The 8,727-nt window shown below is 47.1% G+C and overlaps 1 protein-coding gene and 1 long non-coding RNA gene across 2 annotated transcripts in view; both read left to right on the top strand.

Annotated features, from left to right (window-relative positions):
- RASAL2 (RAS protein activator like 2) overlaps nt 1–8,727 on the top strand; it is a 184,068-nt gene that overhangs the window by 1,250 nt on the left and 174,091 nt on the right. The gene's annotated exons all lie outside the window — the stretch shown is intronic.
- On the top strand, nt 2,465–4,597 carry LOC127479902 (uncharacterized). The gene is made up of 2 exons (XR_007907713.1): nt 2,465–2,891; nt 4,283–4,597. It is a non-coding gene; the product is annotated as an uncharacterized LOC127479902 (long non-coding RNA).

Raw genomic sequence — 8,727 nt, 5'->3', positions numbered from 1 at the left:
TCCTCTCCATTTCACAGCTGCCCTTCAAAACTTTGGGAGGTTTTGAATGAAGTAAAAGGTCTATTATGGGCAGATCAGGTCTCGGGGCAAAGCTAGAAAGTATCCCTGGAGACCATGAGAAACCCACTTTTAAAGTATATAAATAGATATGATATTTTACACATATAAATATAAATATCATAATTCCACTTGGTTTCTGGCTAATAATTTTAGGTTTCTAGCCAAGAGGTGACTGCTGGATGTTTCCAACCCATTTTCTAGCAAGAAGACAAATCTATACCAGGAACCTGCAGGGTTCCATCAGCATCACATAAGGATGTTGAGAAGGAGGGTCAGTTTAAGTTAGATGTAAGGAAGGTTTTTTTACAATGAGGGTGGTAAAACACTGGCACAGCTTGCCCAGAGAAGCTGGGGATGCCCCATCCCTGGAAGTGTCCAAGGTTAGGTTGGCAGGGCTTGGAGCAACCTGGTCTGGTTGAAGACGTCCCTGCTCATTGCAAGGGGCATTGGACTAGATGACCTTTAGAGATCCCTTCCAACCCAAATACTCCAACTCTATGATCCTCAGGCTGCTGTTGCCAGCCTAACCTGGGGGATTTAAATTGCAAGGAAGATTTGGGAGCTTAACTTGCATAAAAGCCACTGCAACTTGTGATGGTTGTGATTGAGATGGGTGGAAACTCTGTTCTGGCCCATGCTAGGGAAAGAGTCAAGAAATGCCATCAGCAACACCAAGCTTTGAGCAAAAGTAGTTTAAAATGGACAGCAGAGGAGCACTCATTTAAAGGCAGAAGGAGGAAAGTGTGCTGGGAGAGGAGAGTCAGAGGATGGAGCCGGGGAATGAAAAGTGACAGATGAAAAAACAGAGATAAAAGGATCTGATGGGTTAGAAAGAGGGAAAGAAAAGGATCTACAGTGCTTTAACTACATCACTTCTGGCCGAGAAATCACTACTTTAAAGGTTTCACAGCTTTCTTGGAAACCCAAGCCCTGTGCCCCAGGACTGCCACCGGGCTCACAGGAGCAGTGTGATGCAGGCAGCACACACTACAGGCAGCATTTGTCACAGAGCTGAAGGGACACCGCTATCGCTTCAAAACATCGCGGTTTTTCTGCTTTAAAGGGTTTCACGAGTGTTGTCACAGTAACAAGATTAGGTGGAAAACATTTTTCTTCGTGTCCTCCAGGTGCCTGTGCAGCTCACTGGGGCCCTGATCACAGACAGACCCAGACTGTCGGGTCAGTTCCCCCCCCCACACCAAACCCAATCTCATCTAAAACCTTTGTAACCTAAGACTGGAAATCCAGATGGCTGCAGAATCTGAAGCTATTTTGAGGTGATTTATGTTGCTTCTAATTGGTTCTGAGACAAGATTATTTTTTTTAAGCAACATTGATAGGAAGCTTTGTTCATCTCTGAGATTCAGCCCTCTAGAAATGTGAGACACATATAAAAAAAACCCACCACACTTTTTTTTTTTTGTGGAGATGTCTTGACAATCACGCAGGGCAGAAATGCAAGCAGCAAATGAGCGACATAAACTGTGAAAACTCATCTTGAACATTCTGTACAGCAAAAACATCAGCCCTGAATGCACTGCCAGCATTCACAACGTTTGACAGTCTATTACATGTCACACAGACCAAGGAAACCAAACCCACTCAAGAAACCCAGGGCTCAGGTTCCCCAGACAGGCTGAGCACCTGCACCAGCATGGGGAGAGCCCTCATTCTCAATCAGTCTCAATGACAGCTAATTAACTAATTAGTTTGATCGCCCCTCCCAGGCTCACAGGGAAGGAGCGGTGGGAGCTCCTGCTCCACCTGGGGGTGGCATTTGGAGCTTCCCAGGCCAGGGACATCCCACTGCGAGAGAGGGGGTGGCCCCTAAAGCAGCCGAGATGGGGTCTGCTCCCACCTGCAAGCCACTGCATCAGCACCCCCACGTGGATGCGATCCAGCCATCACAGCATCACTCCACATCCTCCTGCAGTTCGGGGGCTGAAGTTCCCACCGATGGTTTTGCACCTTTCTTCCCCACGTGAGGTGGTTTCCAGCTGGGATGGACTAAGCTGTCCCTCCCCACCTCCCTTCTGCACACACACACAGCCACCTTCGGCAGCTCCCAGACATGCCTATTAATTTTTGGAGACTTAGGCAAGAATATTAATTGCATTCCGGAGGCATTCAGCATAATAAGAAAAAGCATTTTATACCCTGCGTTGTATCTGGTGAGGAAGCAGAGCTGCACAAAGCTGTTATTTGTGAAAATCAAAGCACATCCCCAGTCTGGCTGCAGCAGAATAGTGACCCCCAGCCTCCTGCATGAGCTCCTGTTACAAAGCAAATCCCAGAAAACTTCCTAACCTTCGCCTTGCTTCGTTCCCACTTCAGCCAAACCTCTTAACTCTTGTCTGTGAATACCAAGTTCTTGCTATTTGCATCCCCCACCCCTAAAGGAAAAGGCTGTGCTGCTCCTGCATCCCATCACAGCAGGCTCTGCAGCACCTCACCTGGCTGGACCCACCATGGGAAGGGATTGGGAATGCACAAAGGGCCCCTGGAGATTCGAGAGCTAAACCCAACAGCCTTGAGGAGGTCGGAGAGTTTTCAGTATTCAGATCCTCTCGTTTTCCTGTGCAACACCCCTTATGTTTTCCCAGCCATAAAATTGATGTTTATCTCGCTTCTAACTGCCTTACAGAGATCATTACACATTGCAAATTCAACCATTTGCAGACAAAACGAGCATGGAGCAGCCTGGGAACTGTCACACCACCCCTGTTGCCTTGCCACATTGTGATGCCTTACAACCTTTAAGCTGAAAATTAACATATAAAACCAAGGGACCTGGAAATATTTGTCGGGCGAATGCAGAAAACCAAGCAGAGGTAATTCTTCCACCCACCCCACCCCCTACTCAGCCAGGGAAAATTAATTTTTAAGCGAGACAAATTCTGCAGCTCCTCCTGTGGCATCAAGCAAGAAAAAAAAAAACAAAAAACAAAAACAAAATAACCCAAGAGGAGGTTGCTTTTCCTCGTCCAAAATCTCCTTGCTATGTGAAATGTCCCTCTGGATCTGTGCCTGTCGGAAGGGACAGAGGGGACAGAAGGCAAAGAGGGGGATGCAGAAGTCAAAACAAGCCCCAGTGGGTTCAACTCCTGTACGTCCTGGTGTCTGTGCCATGAAGGAGCAGGGAAGGGATGCTGAGCTCTGCCCTCCTCATGCTGATGCCCTCAGAGATTTCCACCCCACTCACTCTCAGGTGCCTTTATTGGTGGCCACAGTAAAGCCACAAGCCGGACACAGACCCTCTCCCGAGGTCTCCAAGTGCTGGAGCAAGGAAAGCTGATCGCTTGGAAATCTTTAGCCCTGAGACGTTCCAAGGGTGTCCTTTTGAAAACATTGCCATCTTGTGTCTTTTCAGGCACTCAAGCGCTGGTTGCCTTCACATTTGAGTCCATTCAGGAGCTTTATTACACACAATCAGGGACAATAAAGACCCGTGACAGTTACAGATGGCCTGGCTGTGTCCTGTTCCCACTGCTACCTTGTAAAGTTGGACAGTAACGTTTCCCTCATTTTTTTTCATCTCAGTTTATGAGTCCTCTACCATGAAAAGCCACTTATGCCCTCCACAGTTACATATACCATATCCTTCAAGGCCAGTAAATCACGGTCTCGAGTCATGTCAAATTTTGCGAAATAAAGCTAAATTGCACTTGTCCTCTAAGGCAAGAAGCTGCAAAATTGAGAGAGAATGAGCTCTGTTCAAAGCCAGGTTCCTGGCTGGCAGCCTCCCATGATGTGCAGAGGCAAGGATCACCAAGAACCTCTACGTGAAAGAGAAAAAGCCTGATAGCAGGGAGCCCCTCTGTGCCACCCCAAGCTGCCTCCATAGTTTTTCTGGAAGTTAAAATAGCCCAAGGTCACACTATTTCCCTCTATAAACTGAGCTCCAGGGCCCCACGGGCAGAACACAGAGGTCTGGGAGCAGGACAGAGCCAGGTTCCAGCAGCATTTATTCACTGAGGCTTGTTGCCTGGGCTGGATCTGTGGTTGGAAAGAAAACTGGGGAGCTGATGGGATCATAGCTTCTTGTTTTAAGAGGGCTTTTTTTGTGCAGACAGAAGTTAGAGAAGTACTAGCACAGCAGGGTTTTGCTCTGCTGAGCCCATCTGGGCTCACTCAAAGCGCTGGGCACTGCACCAAGAAGGGGGGAAACTGAGGACAAAAAAAAAAAAGCTTTGACCCCAAACCTACCCTTTACATTTTTCAGGGGCGCAGTGACTTGTCTTTTCCCTTCTGCAGCAGAGTTAAACTTTCATGAAAGATGAATTAAGCTGGAGAAGAGCCAGCTCCAGGGACAGACAGCAGTGTGATGGAGTAAGAGCAAGGAAGACCCAGACAACTGGTGTTCCTGCTAATTCCCCTTCCCTGCATCCCACACTGCCAATTTTTAGGGAGCTTAAATTGCTCCATCCCACCATGGCAGAGCATCCAGCCTGGCACAGGCACTAAGCAGCTCTTTCACCATTTCCCACCAAAAGGCACCGCTACTTCAGAAAAAAATAAAGTTTATTCCATGGTCTAAGCTCAGGAGTCTTCTTCCCTTCACAAGGGCACCTCATTCCACACCACACGAGCCCAGAGCACAAGGTACAAGCTCTACACGTGGAAAAATGCCTCCCTAGAAGCAGGAAGGATCCAAGATACACACACACACAAAAAGAGGAAAATTATGAGTAGCCATGACAGAGACAATGAAAAGCAAAAAACAACCCGTGCCAGATCCTTAGCTGATAAAAACCCAACGTGCATAACACAGCTTCGGGCTGGGATACACTCAGCCCCCTCTCTGAATGTTAAATGGGAGCATATGCATCAGTTAATCAGCAGCACAAGACACAAAGCATTTTGTACCTCCTCGCCACGAGTTGTGCAATTAAAAGGCTTCTCGTTCAGGCACGGAGAGAAAAATCAAGGGACTTTGGCTGTGAAACATCCATTATTCAAAAGTGTATCCATTATTCAAAGTTTTTCTTAAAATCCCATTGTCAGCTTGAAAGGCAAAAGAAAACAAGTTGCTGAAAGCTGCGCTCTGTTGATATTCCACTCCAATTTTTGCTGATTTTAAGTACTAAAACTCCAGACATTTCGAGGAGCTAAAGAAATCCTTCACAGCTCCTGAGCAAGGCAACACCTTTCTCAGGTAGTGGGTAGTCACAAGCTTCCACACACACACACACTTAACTGTACCTAGCAGGGGTGTGATACACCCTGGCCAGCAACACACTCCTTTTCCCAAATTGCTCAGCTGCCCCAGCATGAGGCCAACAAGCATCTCACACCACCCAGGAGCTTCCACGTAGGGCTCCATAAACCGCCTCAACTGTAGAAAATATTCAGCAAGACCAACAAATTATGACACATTACCAACAGTAGAATATAAAAATAAGGATTTACCTCCTCTAGGAGATGGAAAGCATCAGGTCCAGGCATCAGGCATCTTTGTAGGGATGAAGTGGGTCCTAAGTCCAGCTGGCAAGTCAGTCCACAGGTTGGAATCAGGTCCAGGGAAAGCATCCAGGCTAAACATGCTTGACTACATCCAGAGCAGCAAGGTTTAAGGCAAGGCTAGATATACTGAGGTAGAGACTGCTGCTTCTGCAACTGAGCTTACAAAAGACAAAAAAATTCCCCCCTCCAGGTGGAAGTTATATAGAGCCCCAGCCTGTGGGTGGGGATGCTCAGCTGAGGCCAGTCAGGGCCACCAAAGCTTATAAAGACACTCAGAGGCCCAGGAAGGGCTTACAAAGAGGTGGAACAGGAAAAGGTGGGCCTGTGCTCTAGGGTTGATTGCTAAAAAGGAAGCTAAAATGCAATAATTGTTGCAGTTATGTATAGTATAAAACCTAAAAAATAGTCCAGAGTAGTGAGACAATAAAGATGTTTTTTCACCTTAAATAATATGTGTGAAAAAACAACAGGAGCTTCAGAAAAGTTTCTCTGTCCCTGAAGAGGTAATTCTATAATGCATAGTAGTTTCTCAAGGCTTCAAAGTTCTTTTATTTGAGCAAAGGAAGATGAAGAGAAAGCATGGCAGAGGTAAGTAGCATTCCCTGATAAATACCTGTTCTAGTTGTAATAATATATCAGAATATATGCCATTAAGGAGGCTTGAAATCAGCTTATTCAGGCTTTTTGTATGGACTCTGTGTAAGTGTGTGGAGCCTTCTGTGGTGTGACCTGAACACACCAAAGACACAGTTTCTCTAAAGCAAATTGACAGAAGGATGATGATTGGAGACTAATAAATGTAGTAACCTGGGTACAACATATAAAAGCCCTTAAATGCTGCTGGAAGCTCAGTGAGTGCCCCAGGGCCAGGGTCCTGTCGCACTGACTATTTTTCTGCTGTCAAACTACCAGCTTTAGGTGTTGCCAATAACTCGGGGACAGCTTGATGTATAAAATGAAGGCATTATTCAGCAGTCTGTGCTGACAGCTATCTTTAAGCAGCACATTTATCTAAAGTACAGTGATGCTTCAATAGTGGGTACCTGTAGAGTGCTTCCAAGGCTCTAAAATGAGCTGGATGTTATCTGCAGGATGGCTATGGCTTACAGCTTATTTGGACACATTTTTTTTTTTTTTGCTGCAATGGGTCATTTTCTGCTATTACCAGCGAAATAAGCTTAAAACCCACTTCTTCTGCAATGAGAAGCTGTGCGCGATGTGATGAATTTGCAAAGCTTTTAAAGGACGGACGGGAGTTAAGTAACTTCCTCCAGGACCTAAGGTGCTGCCGAGCAGGACTGGGAACCACTGCTGCACCCAAGGCAGGCTGAGGAGGGGCATTGCAGCAGGGGAAGCTCCGTGGAACCGGAGGCAGCGCTGAAGCAGCTGGTGTAGCCGGGGTTTGTGATGCTGGAACAGCAGGGCACAGCACAGACAAATTGCTGTCAGATGAAACTGTTCGGCTGCGGTGACTCCGCAGCCCGTTGTAGCTCAGGTTCCTCTCGTTAAGCTTCAAAGAGTCACAGACGGCTCGTTAGCGGAGATTCGGGTTCCTTTTGTTTGCGGCGAGTCTCATAAAGGAAACGGTGTCTGCAATCGACCCTCCTGGGACCGAGCCGGATTGATGCAGGGCCGGGAGCACACTCCTTCTTTCCAGGCAGGAATGCCTGGGAATGTGGTGGGCTAGGAGGAGGGAAGACAGGAGAGCGGTGTCCCTTCCTTGCTGATCACTGCTGGAGGCAGGATGGGCTGGGGAGTTCGTTCCCTGTTCAAAACACGCACAGCAAACCTTTATTCTGTCACCTTTCTCGTTTTGGACTCACGTCAGATCAGACATTTCTGTCTAGCTGCTCGGATACCTGCCAGAGCTGTAACTTCCTGGAGTTTGGAAGCGTGTTTTGTGCTGGTTCTGGAGTTTTGTTTTTAGAAATTTTAGGAATAGGAAGAAAAGGCCAGTGGGGACTGGTGCAGGAAGGATAGGTGAGACCTGTGTGGCTGTGGACAGTGGCTGAGCTGCAGAGTCACCTCTGGATGGCTTTTGGTGGCCATTGGTGTGGCAACCTCACAGAAGGTAAGTGAGCAGGAAGGGCAGAATGAAGCAAGGGGAGAATTCGGCATCCAAGTCTGGGCTTTCCATTCCTGGGATCCACTACTGCTGTTGAAACAACTCAGGACCAGACCAGCTCCTGGGTATTCCTGTGTTCTACATCCCTGAGTGTGCTGGGTGGTGGCTATATAAATATTTCTGTGGAGCTAAGCTGTTACTTAAGGATTAAAATACCATCAAATAAGTAAAAAAATTATTTGAACACCTTCAGAGGTGCCCGCAGGGGGAAAATGCAAATGAAGGCACATCAGGATCCACTAATCCACTTCTAAAGTATTATCCCAGCACATTATTCTTTAAGAACACAAGCCCTTTGGTAAGGGAAGGAGTGGGGGTTTGTGACATTGCCATTAAGCACTTTGCAATCCTGGCCTTGCAGTCCCCAACCAGGAGTTAATGACTCCCTGGCTCCAACCCAATGAAAGGAGATTAAAAAGGGTGAGGGGAAAATGGGATTTCTTGATTCAATATTTTTGTTTCTTAGAGAAGTAAGACTCTGGAGACTTCTGTGCCAGGGGCCTAATTGCACACAAAACCCTGCTTCTACAAAATAAAGGAGCTTTGCTAAAATATTCTGAGGAAGCTGCTCCATGCTTACCCCTTCTAGTTTGGAGAGTGCTTCAACATGGGCATGGATATTTTCCTCCTGGCAATACTGGGAAATGGAGGAGATAGAGGAAAAAATAGAGAAATCATATTCCTGGTAGGGACTTGAAAGGCAGACAGATTCTTGGGAAGCAGCAGATTATGGGGAATAGAGGGGATTTTTTTTCTTGAAAAATCCATTCCCACACCAACCTGCAAGGAGAGGGAGGAAAGAAGATGGATCTACTAGAGGTCTTGCACCTTGTCTTGAGGCATGATCTGCATGCTGAGGAGGGCTTTTATTTCAGTGTGACTTTCCAGAGCTCCCTTGAAGATGTTTAGATGGGATATTGGGAAGAAATCCTTGCCTGTGAGGGTGGGGAGGCCCTGGCACAGGTTGCCCAGAGAAGCTGTGGCTGCCCCATCCCTGGAAGTGTTCGAGGCTAGGTTGGATGGGGCTTGGAGCAACCTGGGATAATGGAAGGTGTCCCTGCCCATGGCAGGGGGTGGAA

This window comes from Manacus candei, unplaced genomic scaffold (assembly GCF_025592945.1).
Source record: "Manacus candei isolate 608988 ecotype Guabito, Panama unplaced genomic scaffold, ASM2559294v1 h1tg000005l, whole genome shotgun sequence".
Classification (NCBI taxonomy): Eukaryota; Metazoa; Chordata; class Aves; order Passeriformes; family Pipridae; genus Manacus; species Manacus candei.
This window is presented reverse-complemented; position numbering and strand designations above follow the sequence as displayed.